Source organism: Aquarana catesbeiana, linkage group LG04 (assembly GCF_042186555.1).
Source record: "Aquarana catesbeiana isolate 2022-GZ linkage group LG04, ASM4218655v1, whole genome shotgun sequence".
NCBI lineage: Eukaryota > Metazoa > Chordata > Amphibia > Anura > Ranidae > Aquarana > Aquarana catesbeiana.
In genome coordinates this window covers 437,619,874-437,634,113 of record NC_133327.1, presented here as the reverse complement: position 1 = coordinate 437,634,113, position 14,240 = coordinate 437,619,874, and the positions used below count along the sequence as shown (strand labels likewise).

General features: G+C 44.0%; 1 protein-coding gene and 1 non-coding gene across 6 annotated transcripts in view; both read right to left on the bottom strand.

The window, feature by feature from the left end:
- SASH1 (SAM and SH3 domain containing 1) overlaps positions 1-14,240 on the bottom strand; it is a 1,387,091-nt gene that overhangs the window by 603,247 nt on the left and 769,604 nt on the right. The gene's annotated exons all lie outside the window — the stretch shown is intronic.
- LOC141142035 (U6 spliceosomal RNA) lies at positions 3,201-3,307 on the bottom strand. The gene has a single exon (XR_012244285.1). It is a non-coding gene; the product is annotated as a U6 spliceosomal RNA (small nuclear RNA).

Sequence of the window (14,240 nt, the reverse complement as noted above, 5' to 3'; positions counted from 1 at the left end):
CATAATGGCAATAATAAACGTACGCAGTTTTGGAATTCCTTTTTTTTTTTCACAATAAAGTTTTATTGAAAAACACTGGTCGTATTACAACAATATAATTCCAAACACATTCTGAACATAGTAATTGGACATGTTTCAAGTCTACCATCCAACACTAATGCCCTGTACACACGACCGGTTTTGCCGTTGGAATAAACTCCGAAGGTTTCTCCGACAGAACTTGGGAAAAAAGGGGGTGGTGCTAAGTTGGTCTATGGGGTAGGGTGACCCACATCCCAATGAATCTGAGCAAATGGAAAATTGAGGGACTTTAAAAGGAGACCTACTCTGGAGTAAAGAAGAGTATAGAGGGTATGATGTTTGCAATGAAGCTAGGTATTTATTGTGTGTAGACCTAAAAAATCTATAATGCATGAGGTAAAAGTACAGGGGAATATACAGGATGCATGGTAACAACAAAAAACAGTTGCAATACAGAAACATTTGTGCAGTACAATACACCAAGATTCACAATCATGGAACTCCGGTACATATGGAACACACATGTGGGGAGTACCCGACGCATTTCAAGATATGTTTTTCTTCAGGGGTGTCTGATTGGAATCAACACAAACAGAGGTATGTCTATAATTGAAAAGACAGTGATGAGCCAACATTCAACAATCATAATCAACATGAGAAAGATGTGGCCATACTGGTAAAGACAAAAAACAGTAAGTACTGACCATATGGTATTGAAGGATATATGTATGCTGCATCCATTAAAAACATCCAAGAAAAGGGGGTTGGGAGGAACATATTAACACTGAACATTGAATGTGTGCTCGCTCCTGGTCCAGATTGGGCAGGCCATATGAGCCGTGTCCCAGTGGAGCCACCAGGGGGGGTATTCCCCCGCAGAGGGCGTCAGAAAGCACCACTTGGTGTGGTGGGAGGTCCTGGGGTGAAACTCCAGTCTGCAAGACAAAGGGGTATAGGAGGGTCAGGGCAAGGCTGTATACACGCCTGGGGCATCCTGGGGTAATGGGTAGCATTTGTCCCACATGCATGTAAAAAAAAAAAACTTTATAATGTAAAATAAATATGGAACAGCAATAGGGTAAACATGGATTGCAAAATGGAAAAAGGAGGGTACCTGGAACAGGTGGTTGATGCCGTATGCCGTATGGGCAGGATCCTGTCTGGTGTTAAGGGAGAGCCGGCCCTGGGAGGAGAGGAGAGGGGGGGCCCTGGAGGTACCCCACTGTGGGGGGTTCTAACATTGAGGCAAAGTGAGGCCCGGTGTGGAAGGGGTCACTGGTGGAGGCAGGGTAAGTGGGACTGCCTTGTAACAGGGGTGTGAACCGAGGGGGTGTCCAGAAGGACCACAGCATTGGTGCCTAGTTCAGGGTCCAACCAGGGGGGAGGCTCAGAGTGTCAAACTTGGAAGAAAAAATATATAAAGGAGTACATGTATGAAAGAGTAAGGTCCAGGCAGATGGGAGATGGGGTGAATCTGGGTCTGGGGCTGCCAAGTAGTAGACACCAGATGGCACATGCAATGGGGAAAGTTTTACCTGATGCAGGTCCCAGGAGCGGTTGCAGTGTCAGGGGGTAGATGTGCAGACTGGAGAGGAGCCTAGGGGTCACTGGCAAGTGTGTGTGTTTAAATGGGATGGCCTGGCTCACAGTAGGCTGCGAGCGTGGCCAATGGGTGCAGAGGTAGACGCCCCCCGAGCCTGGGGTGCGCGCATCGGCCCCCATGGAGGCTGTGGCCAGAGCGTGTGTATACCTCCGGCGCGGTGACACAGGACCCAGGCCCACGCCGAAGGCCTGCGACGCAGGAACTGGAAGAGATAGACCCGGATCTTCCGCTTGTGGGGACGCCGCCTGTGACAACAAACGTTGCACACAGGTGGCCCCCCTGCGCCGTGTGGGGAATAGCCTGGTGCCATGTCTGGGACGGGTCAGGCCATCCAGCAACTGGAAGGGAGCGAGCCAAGTGTGAACAGTGGGAGAGGTGTCAAGAACAACAGGAGGGGACACACAAAAAAGAGGGAACAACCAGAGCACTGAATAGATAGACAGATGATTGAATAAATATGCAGACAAGGAAGTTTGAATATGCAACATGAAATCTGCAAAAGTGAGTGGTATTAGTCCTGACATGGGGAAAAAACAATTCTTTCTATTATGCACATTATAGTAAATAACATATACAGAGAACTTATGTACATTGTATACATTATATACAGATAAGTGAAGAATGCAAAATCAAGGGGGGGGGAGGTACTCATATAATACCAGAGGGGAGAAAAAAAAAAAGGGAACGATCCATGACGATTACCATGGGGTCATACAAAGACAAGTAGTGGAAGGGCAAGACCTGTGGGGGTTAGGGGGAACCTCATTGGGTTTCCATTCGGAGCCCCCAGATGAGAAGCCCTCCAAAAGGGGTCTGTAGGATATGCAGACATTCAGTCCTTGAGGTTGAGTGGCCCTTAATCTGAAGATCCACCTCTGCTCGAGTTGTAGCAATGTTTTGTTCACATCTCCTCCGTGCATGCCAGTGTGCACGCGATCGAGGATTGTGAAGCAGAATTTCAGTCAAATGCCTTCAAATACATCTTCATCTCCGATGGAACTCCGACAGAATTCCATTCAAGCGATCTTGCCTACACACGGTCAAACCAAAGTCCGACCAAAGTCCGACCGTCCAGAACAAGGTGACGTACAACACGTACGACGGGACTAGAAAAAGGAAGTTCAATAGCCAGTAGCCAATAGCTTCCGTCTCTTACTTGCTTCAGAGCATGCATCGTTTTTGGTATGTCGGAACAGCATACAGACGAGCGGTTTTCCCGATAGGAATTGGTTCCTTCGGAAATATTTAGAACATGTTCTATTTCTAGGTCCATCAGAATTTTCGAAAAAAAAAAGTCCGATGAGGCACACACACGATCGGATTATACAATGAAAAGCTTCCGTTGGACTTTATCTGTCGGACATCCCGCTCGTGTGTACGCGGCTTCAAGTTTGTTCATTATACATATCTTATGTGTAAAACAAGAACCCGGTTGGGACACTCAATCGTGTTTGATTTCCTTTGTTCTGTATTTTGCTCATACAGAGAACAGAAAAGAACAAAAAAGTATTCTGCAACTAGACACTGTTAAGCCTGTCTTAAGTACAATTAAATTAGCCATGTAGGTTTGATAGAGAAAAATATGGAACGCTTCACGAATTTGCGTGTCATCCTTGCGCAGGGGCCATGCTAATCTTCTCTGTATCGTTCCAATTTTAATATATGTTCTGCCGAAGCGAGGACAGGAATTCCTTTTTTTGTTTGGTACAAACAATAGCACTGCCAGGGATGCTTGCGAAGGTTACTTTTTATCTACATGTTTTAGATTTCATATAAAGAACCTGTTGATGGAATTTTTAAACCACCATTAGCCCCCGTTCACATCAGGGTGATTTGACATGCGATTTGACATGTCAAATCGCATGCCAAATTGCATCCTATTGCTGGCCACGGCAGTGTCTGAATCAGTGCAACGCCAACTTTTTTAGCGCCGCACCGATTCCCAAAAGTAGTTCCTACCCTACTTTTGGCGACTTCGGGGGCGATTTCAACAGACATCTGTGCTTGAACCCGTACTCGCACTGAAATGCGGGTTTGAAATCGTGGGAATTCAGCTGAACTCCCACAATTTCAAACCCGCCTTCAGTGTGAATGAGGGCTTAAACCCAAAAGCAAACATTTATATAATGCAGCTTACCTATTCTTAGATGTGATGGCTGCATCAGTTTTCTTTTTCAGATTTTCTTTTTTCTATCTTCACCTGGTGATCTGGCCAGTAAGTCTGTTGTTTTTTTTAAAGATCAAGCTCTTCTCTGCAAATGTAGCAGTTACGGAGATGAGACAAGCCATTTAAAATTGACACAGGTGCTTACAATAATCAGTTTAATTTATTTATGGAAAACCTTTATCCCAAAAGAAAAAAAAAAAAACTCTGTGCTGTAACTTCTTATAAAGGGCCTTTTCACATGGGCGCCTCTGCTTAGTGGAATCCGCTTGCTCAGTGGGGGATCTCTCCACTGATCCTAGCTGAGTAGGCAGATGAGAAGTCCATGTCCGCTCGGCTAAGCCGAGCGGACACAGACACAGAAACATACCGCCTGAAATAGGACCACGTCCGCTTGTTTTTGGCGGACAGGATCGGATCGGATAGTGGCAGGTGTCCGCTGACATCCACCTCTGCATAGAGGAGACTGGAGGGTCAGATCAGGTCCGCCTTAAAAACTGACAGGCGGGAAGGTAGCTGACATACATAAAATGGAGGATTTGATAGCGACAGAAAAGGGAACTAGAGAGCATTTTCTCAAGAAATGGTACTATTTGCTGGAGTTTTTCTACTCGGAGGAGTATGCAAGGTTGCTGATATAAATATTTGGTAAATATTTAGTGATTTAAAAAACTTGTAACGGACAAAGCAAAATCACTGGAGGGCTGGAGGAAGATTTTGCATCTCTCCCCTAATTCCCCACGTACTTTCCTCCATCTTTCCCCCCTCCGACACCCCCCCCCCCCCCCTCTCTCTTTCTTTTTTTTTTTTTTCCCGTATCCTTCTTTCTTCTTTTCTTTAACTTACTTATTCACACTAGACCAAATAGGTTCTTATGACCTATAAATAAGACGGACGACCCTTAGGTCGTACACTTCACTTTATTAGTTATCTACAAAAAGGAATTTTATCATACATGGGACACAGGGAGCTCCCTAATCTTGTGATTGGCTAATCAAGCAAGTGTGTTTGGGTCCAAACACACAGTTATCTCGAGGGGCGTGGCTAGCCGGCGCGGTGTATGGACGCTCACTGAAAGAGCTCCTCTCTGCCAAGGGCCATCAGACATCCAAACAGCGACTTACAACCTAGAAAATTTACCACAACCAAAGCGATTCAGCTGGGGGAACACTAAGGATGACTTCCAGGAAAAGAAAAGAGGATACTTACCCCAACAAACTGCCAGATTACTTCATGTGGCAGCGGCGGTCTCCTGAGCAAGATGGCGGCGGCAAGCAGGGGAAAGGCACACGAGGCTCTCATACACAGAACGGCGCTGCACAGGGGAGAAGACCAAACAGAGCTTACAACTCACCCACCGCTGAGCAGTATTCCCTGCCTCCTTCAGCCTCATCCAGCCCAGCCAAAAGCAAGCCAAAGTTGGATCACACAGAGGAAGATGATGAAGAGGTAAGCCTGCACTCATCTCAAGATGATACAAGAGAACTACAAGACTCCATAACTGACTTCCCCACCGCTAATACACCAATAATGGACACTACACTTAAAGACATGCTGATATCTCTCAGATCCACATTGCATGCTGACATTCAATCACTAACTAGACAATTCAAATCTGAAATATCTTCAGTGAACAAGAGAATCTCACATGTCGAAACAAAGATGGGGGAATTTGCATGCACTTTTAACGATTTAGTGGATGCCCATAATGATAGAGATGACGACATGATGCAACTGAAACTAAAATTAGCAAATTTAGAAGATAGGTCCAGGAGAAACAACGTTAAAATACGAGGAATACCTGAATCAGTTAAAAATCCTGACCTGAAACCCCACTTTATACAAATGCTGAAATCTGCCCTCCCAGAAGTTCCCCTTGATGAACTAGTAGTGGATCGTATCCACAGACTGCCCAAGCCTAAACATGTAGCCGCCCACCTTCCCAGGGACACCATTGTCAGAATACACTTTTATCATGTTAAAGATCAATTTATGGCTGCCACAAGAAACCGTGATTCCCTTCCAGCGGAGTTCCAAGAACTTTCCTTTTATGCTGACATCTCAGCTTTCACCATGCAACAGAGGCGTCAATTAGCCTCTATCACGAAGCCACTAAACAACCACCATATCACCTATCGGTGGATATACCCAGCAAAACTCATGATAACAAGAGAAGGAACCACACATGTGATCTCTAACATCAAAGATGGCCTCCGACTCCTGCGAGAATGGCAAATCATTCTCCCTGATGCAGACGACCAAGTCAACCATTGCTAGAAAGGAAGAAGTCCACAAACTAGATATACTTCTAGGCAACCTCTACAGTTATTACATCCCTGATGGCCCCGGGGATTGCCACCTTTCGTTTACCTGTTAAACACCCCTCATTCGAGCGGTTATTCCTACCGCACTGATTCTTTTAAGAATCAAGTTTTGTTTGTTGTTGTTAACTATTTCTTTTCTCCAAGAAGTTTCCAAGACTGGGATCCATCCCTGTACATCCCAAGGAATCGCATACTACTCCACCTGAACGGAAACCCCACCTGCAGTAAGCATCTCAGCATATCCGCAACAGCTACCACCTGAGAGTCTCCTAATCCACAAGTTCCACCTTACGGACCACCACACTGCCAGCGTCTAATCATCGCCTTCAGGACCAGAGCCGAACCACTCATCGACCTTAAGGTAACCAACATCTAAATAACTGTCAAACCATATAACTAAGACCAACAGGATCCCACACCATGCCGATCAAAATTGTATCTCTTAATGTAAAAGGCCTGAACAGCCCATACAAACGACAAATGGCCTGGAAAGAAGCTAAAAGTCTTCACTGTGATGTGATTTGTTTCCAGGAAACACACTTTGCAGCAAACAAATCGCCTAACTTTCAAAATCGCCAGTTCCCGCACATTTTCCAAGCAAACTATACCTCAAAAAAAAGAGGTGTTGCCATAGCCATTAAGGATTCTGTGCAATTCCAAAGTCTAGATATTCACTTGGACAGCTCAGGCAGATTCATCATCTTAGTATGTGAGCTTAACGGCAAAAAATTCACCTTAGTGAACATCTACCTTCCAAACTCCAAACAGCTACCTTTTCTATAAAAAATATGGAAAAAAGTCTCCTCAATGCAACAAGGTCATACCATCTTGTGTGGAGACTTTAATGCTGTCCCCAACAGAGACTTAGATGTGTCCAGCCAGACCAAGCATTCAAGAAACAGATTGACTCTGAATGATTTCATCTCATCTTCCGGTTTGTATGATGTGTGGAGGTGCCAACATTCCTCAGAAAAGGACTTTACTTTTTTTTCCAGCGTTCATCATACATATTCTCGTATAGATTTGTTTTTAGTAGATAAATTTATTTTACAACAGATTTCTAAATCTGAACTGCATTGTATTACATGGTCGGACCATGCTCCGATTTCAGTGGTTGTGGGGGATCGCTGTGCCGAGACCAGGGCTAACAGATGGCGTAATGACATTTTCACATTATCTCAACCGCAAAACCTAGCGAAAATCGAAAAAGCAATTAAAGAATTCTTTGCCATCAACGCCCCCTCGGTCAGCGACCCCTTCACGCTATGGAATGCACATAAAGTTTATGTAAGAGGCCTACTCATACAGATGAGCGCTAGAGCAAAAAGACAAAGATTAGAAAAACTCAATACTATACTAGCTCAAATCCAACAGTTAGAAAACTTAAACAAACAACATACCACACAAAAGATAAGAGAAGCATTGTTTATGTCCAGACAAGAATTGCGAACTCTCCTAATCTCACGCCACAACCACCAATTGAGATCACTTAAAGCTCAAACATATAGATACGGGAATAAAGCAGGAAAATCCCTAGCCACACAATTAAAAGAAAAAACTATTAAACAAAAAATTTCCTACCTCATTAACCCTAAATCCAACAAAAAAGTTAACAACCCGCAAGACATAGCCGATTCATTTAGCGATTACTACGAGAAACTATATAACCTTCAAAAGGACCCAGACACTGTTCAACCCAATGACAAAGCAATTTCAGAATTTCTGGAATCAATACATCTCCCTAAAATATCTACAGAAGATTTAACATACATAAACCAACCATTCACACTAAAAGAAACAAATGACGCCATCAAACATCTCCCCCGCAACAAAGCCCCAGGCCCAGATGGTTACTCTTCAGAATATTATCAATTATTCTCCCCCATCCTAACTCCTCATCTACTCCATGTTTTTGAAGCTGCAACTACTACAGCAAAATTTCCCCCAGAAATGCTTACAGCCACAATTATAACTCTCCCTAAACCAGGCAAAGAACCTAACCTCCCACAAAATTTTAGGCCGATATCCCTATTAAATGTAGATGTCAAATTGCACGCTAAACTGATAGCTAACAGATTATCACGTATTCTACCCAACTTGATAAACTATGACCAGGTGGGATTTGTAGTGGGTCGCCAGACCACAGACGCCACCAGAAGAATGTTAAATCTCCTTCATTTGGTAGAGGAGAACAAAGAGCCTTCTCTGCTTCTGGCCTTAGATGCAGAGAAGGCCTTTGATAGAGTGCATTGGGGGTACCTGTCCAAGGTCATGGATAAGTTTGGTCTGGTCGGCCCATTGCAGAATGCTATAATGGCACTATATTCATCACCCTCAGCATTTGTTTATACTGAAGGCATGTTCTCTAAACCATTTCCCATTACAAATGGTACAAGACAAGGGTGCCCCTTATCCCCCATAATTTTTACCATGCTTATGGAACCATTAGCGGAAAAAATTAGGTCTCATCCCTCTATACATGGTATCACATCACAAGAACACCACCACAAAATCTCACTATTTGCAGACGATGTTATCTTAGCCCTATCAAACCCAGACAAATCACTACCCGCAGCACACGAAGTCCTTGCACATTTTAGTAACATATCTTATTATAAAGTTAATGCATCTAAATCCAGCATTTTAGGAATGCATATACACAAAAAACTTGAAAACCTCCTCAAACACTCCTTACCATATCCCTGGACAAACGAATCAATCAATTACCTAGGTATTAAGCTCACCTATCCAGTTTCGAAAACATATACCATTAACTATACCCCACTTCTCTCCTCCCTTCAACCAGAACTGTCTAGACTGGGGAAGCATCACTTAACGTGGCTAGGCAGATTAGCAGCGTACAAAATGCTTATCTTACCGAAACTAATATACATATTCAGAGTTCTACCTATACCAGCACCAGCATCATTTTTTAGATCAATGCAAAAACAATTATCTAACTTTATATGGGCAGGAAAAAGACCAAGATGTTCCCCTGAAATACAAACTAAAAACAAAACGGTGGGAGGCATGGGCTTACCAATCCTGAAAGACTATCACACAGCGGCAGTTCTGGACCAACTTAAAAATTGGTTCTCCAACCCTATTACTAAACCATGGTGTCACTTGGAGTTTGCACGACTAAACAAGACTTCACCATTATCATTTTTAATTGCTACTAAGGCACATAAACAGAATAGAAGACCCCTTCCACAAACAATGCAAGCGATACTACAATCTTGGGAAGAAATCAACAATACAGGGAATGTATTCTACCCCTCAACAATGATACCCATTCCCCTTGACACACTGCAATGGACAATCCCCAATATTAACCTTCGCAACTGGTATAAAGCAAACATACTAAATATAGTGGATATCATGTGTGGCGATAGGCTCCTACCATTTAGCATAATACAACAGAAATTTAATCTCAACACTTCTGAATTCCTAACATATACCCAGATTACTTCATATCTTCAGGGGTCTAGGGCCACACATGTGTCCATAGTAGAAAAAATATGGACTTTCCTTCAATCTAAAAACCCTAATATAAAAGGAATTAAAATAATCAACAATTATCTTCACTCTAAAGATGTCTTTACAAAAAATAACAAGATTTCCAAATGGGAAAAAGAATTAGGCAAAGAGTTCACAGATCTACAATGGAAACAAGCGATTGCTAATAATCGCAAATTCTCTAGATGCGCCAATTATGAGGAATTAACACTAAAATTGATGTTAAGATGGTACTACACACCTTACATTACAGCAAAATTCTCCAAAGAAAACTCAAATCTATGCTGGAGAGGATGTGGTCAGATAGGGACCCTAGCACACATGCTGTGGTCATGTCCGGAAGTCAAAAAATTTTGGTGGAAGGTCTATGATATGCTCTCGAAAATAACTAATAGCACAGTGGTCCCAAACATAGAACAAGCTATTCTGGGATTAAACATGGATCAATACAAACCAGAACTTAGATGTATAGCAACACAAGTCTTGCTGGCAGCAAGAATGGAATTAGTATACAGATGGAAATCTACTGATGTACCTACTATTAAAGATATAAAAATAAAAATTAACACTATTATAGAATATGAAAAAATTATGGCTTACAGGGATGGAGCCTTTTCAAAGTTTGAATCTAACTGGTCCCCATGGAAACTCCTTCTATCTTCTAATTATTTGTTTTAACTTTTTTCCTTTTTTTCGTTTCAACATTCCAACTAGCTGTAGCTGGTAAAATATGCAAAGTAATATATCTCAGTGACTCCCGAGTTATATTGTTTATTTTTGAAATGGTTACTGATTTACTAATATAATTAAAGGAGGGGGTCCCTATGTGGGCACTAGGGATGAGCTTCGAGTTCGAGTCGAACTCATGTTCGACTCGAACATTGGCTGTTCGCAAGTTCACCGAACAGCGAACAATTTGGGGTGTTCGCGGCAAATTCGAATGCCGCGGAACACCCTTTAAAAGTCTATGGGAGAAATCAAAAGTGCTAATTTTAAAGGCTAATATGCAAGTTATTGTCATAAAAAGTGTTTGGGGACCTGGGTCCTGCCCCAGGGGACATGGATCAATGCAAAAAAAAGTTTTAAAAACGGCCGTTTTTTCAGGAGCAGTGATTTTAATAATACTTAAAGTCAATCAATAAAAGTGTAATATCCCTTTAAATTTCGTACCTGGGGGGTGTCTATAGTGTGCCTGTAAAGGGGCGCATGTTTCCTGTGTTTAGAACAGTCTGACAGCAAAATGACATTTTGAAGGAAAAAACTCATTTAAAACTACCCGCGGCTATTGCATTGCCGACAATACACATAGAAGTTCATTGATAAAAACGGCATGGGAATTCCCCAAAGGGGAACCCCGAACCAAAATTAAAAAAAAAAAATGACGTGGGGGTCCCCCTAAATTCCATACCAGGCCCTTCAGGTCTGGTATGGATATTAAGGGGAACCCCGGCCAAAATTTAAAAAAAAAAATGACGTGGGGTTCCCCCTAAATTCCATACCAGACCCTTCAGGTCTAGTATGGATTTTAAGGGGAACCCCGCGCCAAAAAAAAAAAAAAAAACGGCGTGGGGTCCCCCCAAAAATCCATACCAGACCCTTATCTGAGCACGCAACCTGGCAGGCCGCAGGAAAAGAGGGGGGGACAAGAGTGCGGCCCCCCTTCCCTCCTGAACCGTACCAGGCCACATGCCCTCAACATTGGGAGGGTGCTTTGGGGTAGCCCCCCAAAACACCTTGTCCCCATGTTGATGAGGACAAGGGCCTCATCCCCACAACCCTGGCCGGTGGTTGTGGGGGTCTGCGGGCGGGGGGCTTATCGGAATCTGGAAGCCCCCTTTAACAAGGTGACCCCCAGATCCCGGCCCCCCCCCTGTGTGAAATGGTAAGGGGGTACATAAGTACCCCTACCATTTCACGAAAAAAGTGTCAAAAATGTTAAAAATGACAAGAGACAGTTTTTGACAATTCCTTTATTTAAATGCTTCTTCTTTCTTCTATCTTGCTTCATCTTCTGGTTCTTCTGGCTCTTCTGGTTCTTCTGGTTCTTCCTCCGGCGTTCTCGTCCAGCATCTCCTCCGCGGCGTCTTCTGTCTTCTTCTCCTCGGGCCGCTCCGCACCCATGGCATGGGGGGGAGGCTCCCGCTCTTCTCTTCTTCTCTTCTTCTTTTATTCTTTTCTTCTTTTCTTCTCTTCTTCTCTTCTTCTTCATTTTCTTCTCCGGGCCGCTCCGCAATCCATGCTGACATGGAGGGAGGCTCCCGCTGTGTGACGGCGCTCCTCGTCTGACAGTTCTTAAATAACGGGGGGGCGGGGCCACCCGGTGACCCCGCCCCCTCTGACGCACGGTGAATTGACGGGACTTCCCTGTGACGTCACGGGAATGCCACAGGGAAGTCCCGTCAATTCACCGTGCGTCAGAGGGGGGCGGGGTCACCGGGTGGCCCCGCCCCCCCGTTATTTAAGAACTGTCAGACGAGGAGCGCCGTCACACAGCGGGAGCCTCCCTCCATGTCAGCATGGATTGCGGAGCGGCCCGGAGAAGAAAATGAAGAAGAAGAGAAGAAGAGAAGAAAAGAAGAAAAGAAGAAAAGAAGAAGAGAAGAAGAGAAGAGCGGGAGCCTCCCCCCCATGCCATGGGTGCGGAGCGGCCCGAGGAGAAGAAGACAGAAGACGCCGCGGAGGAGATGCTGGACGAGAACGCCGGAGGAAGAACCAGAAGAACCAGAAGAGCCAGAAGAACCAGAAGATGAAGCAAGATAGAAGAAAGAAGAAGCATTTAAATAAAGGAATTGTCAAAAACTGTCTCTTGTCATTTTTAACATTTTTGACACTTTTTTCGTGAAATGGTAGGGGTACTTATGTACCCCCTTACCATTTCACACAGGGGGGGGGGCCGGGATCTGGGGGTCACCTTGTTAAAGGGGGCTTCCAGATTCCGATAAGCCCCCCGCCCGCAGACCCCCACAACCACCGGCCAGGGTTGTGGGGATGAGGCCCTTGTCCTCATCAACATGGGGACAAGGTGTTTTGGGGGGCTACCCCAAAGCACCCTCCCAATGTTGAGGGCATGTGGCCTGGTACGGTTCAGGAGGGAGGGGGGGGCCGCACTCTTGTCCCCCCCTCTTTTCCTGCGGCCTGCCAGGTTGCGTGCTCGGATAAGGGTCTGGTATGGATTTTTGGGGGGACCCCACGCCGTTTTTTTTTTTTTTTTGGCGCGGGGTTCCCCTTAAAATCCATACCAGACCTGAAGGGTCTGGTATGGAATTTAGGGGGAACCCCACGTCATTTTTTTTTTTTAAATTTTGGCCGGGGTTCCCCTTAATATCCATACCAGACCTGAAGGGCCTGGTATGGAATTTAGGGGGACCCCCACGTCATTTTTTTTTTTTAATTTTGGTTCGGGGTTCCCCTTTGGGGAATTCCCATGCCGTTTTTATCAATGAACTTCTATGTGTATTGTCGGCAATGCAATAGCCGCGGGTAGTTTTAAATGAGTTTTTTCCTTCAAAATGTCATTTTGCTGTCAGACTGTTCTAAACACAGGAAACATGCGCCCCTTTACAGGCACACTATAGACACCCCCCAGGTACGAAATTTAAAGGGATATTACACTTTTATTGTTTGACTTTAAGCATTATTAAAATCACTGCTCCTGAAAAAACGGCCGTTTTTAAAACTTTTTTTTGCATTGATCCATGTCCCCTGGGGCAGGACCCAGGTCCCCAAACACTTTTTATGACAATAACTTGCATATAAGCCTTGAAAATTAGCACTTTTAATTATTCATGTTCGTGTCCCATAGACTTTAACGGTGTTCGCATGTTCGAACGAACTTTTTTCCTGTTCGCATGTTCTGGTGCGAACCGAACAGGGGGGTGTTCGGCTCATCCCTAGTGGGCACAGTGTGTTCCCATTGGGGTGCCCGGGGATCTCCTCCACCGTTATAAAAGCATAGTATTTCCCATTACTTCTCCACTGCTAATCGTGGAATAGAGCTACCAGCATCATCTCACGATCTATTTATAGTAGTACAGCTATACTCTTTAAGATACCTTGGAATGATTTCAGACATACTCAATGTGTATAATAAAAACTTGTAATTACTATTTTTGATTACTTTCTGTACAGTAAGTACGGGATTGTTTCATTATACTCCTGTATGACTGCATTTATCTGTATTTGCACTAAAAATTTTTCAATAAAAACTATTTGAACAAACACACAGTTATCTCAAGGTTTGATTGGGATAATATGTCAATTCATGCTGTATAACTAGCACAAACAAAATGTTGTGTCCAATGTCTTATTGTATCTGTATTATTGTATGTGTAGTGTTAATATCCTATTATTTCACAAATAAAGAATTTAAAAAAAAACAAAAAAAAACTGACAGGTGGACCTGATCGTGTGAAAGGGGCCAAAGTGTTAGCTGAATTTGGCTTCAGTTTGTGTATCTAACACTCACCTCCCCCCAGATTGACAATGCTTCTGTCCACAGGTGCCCCCTATTCTCATTCATCCAGAGTGGTGTCTCTCTAATACAGGAGGTGTGTTACTGGTCGGGTGAAAACAGAGGGGAAAAAGCCAAAGAAAAATGAACGGATGCAGC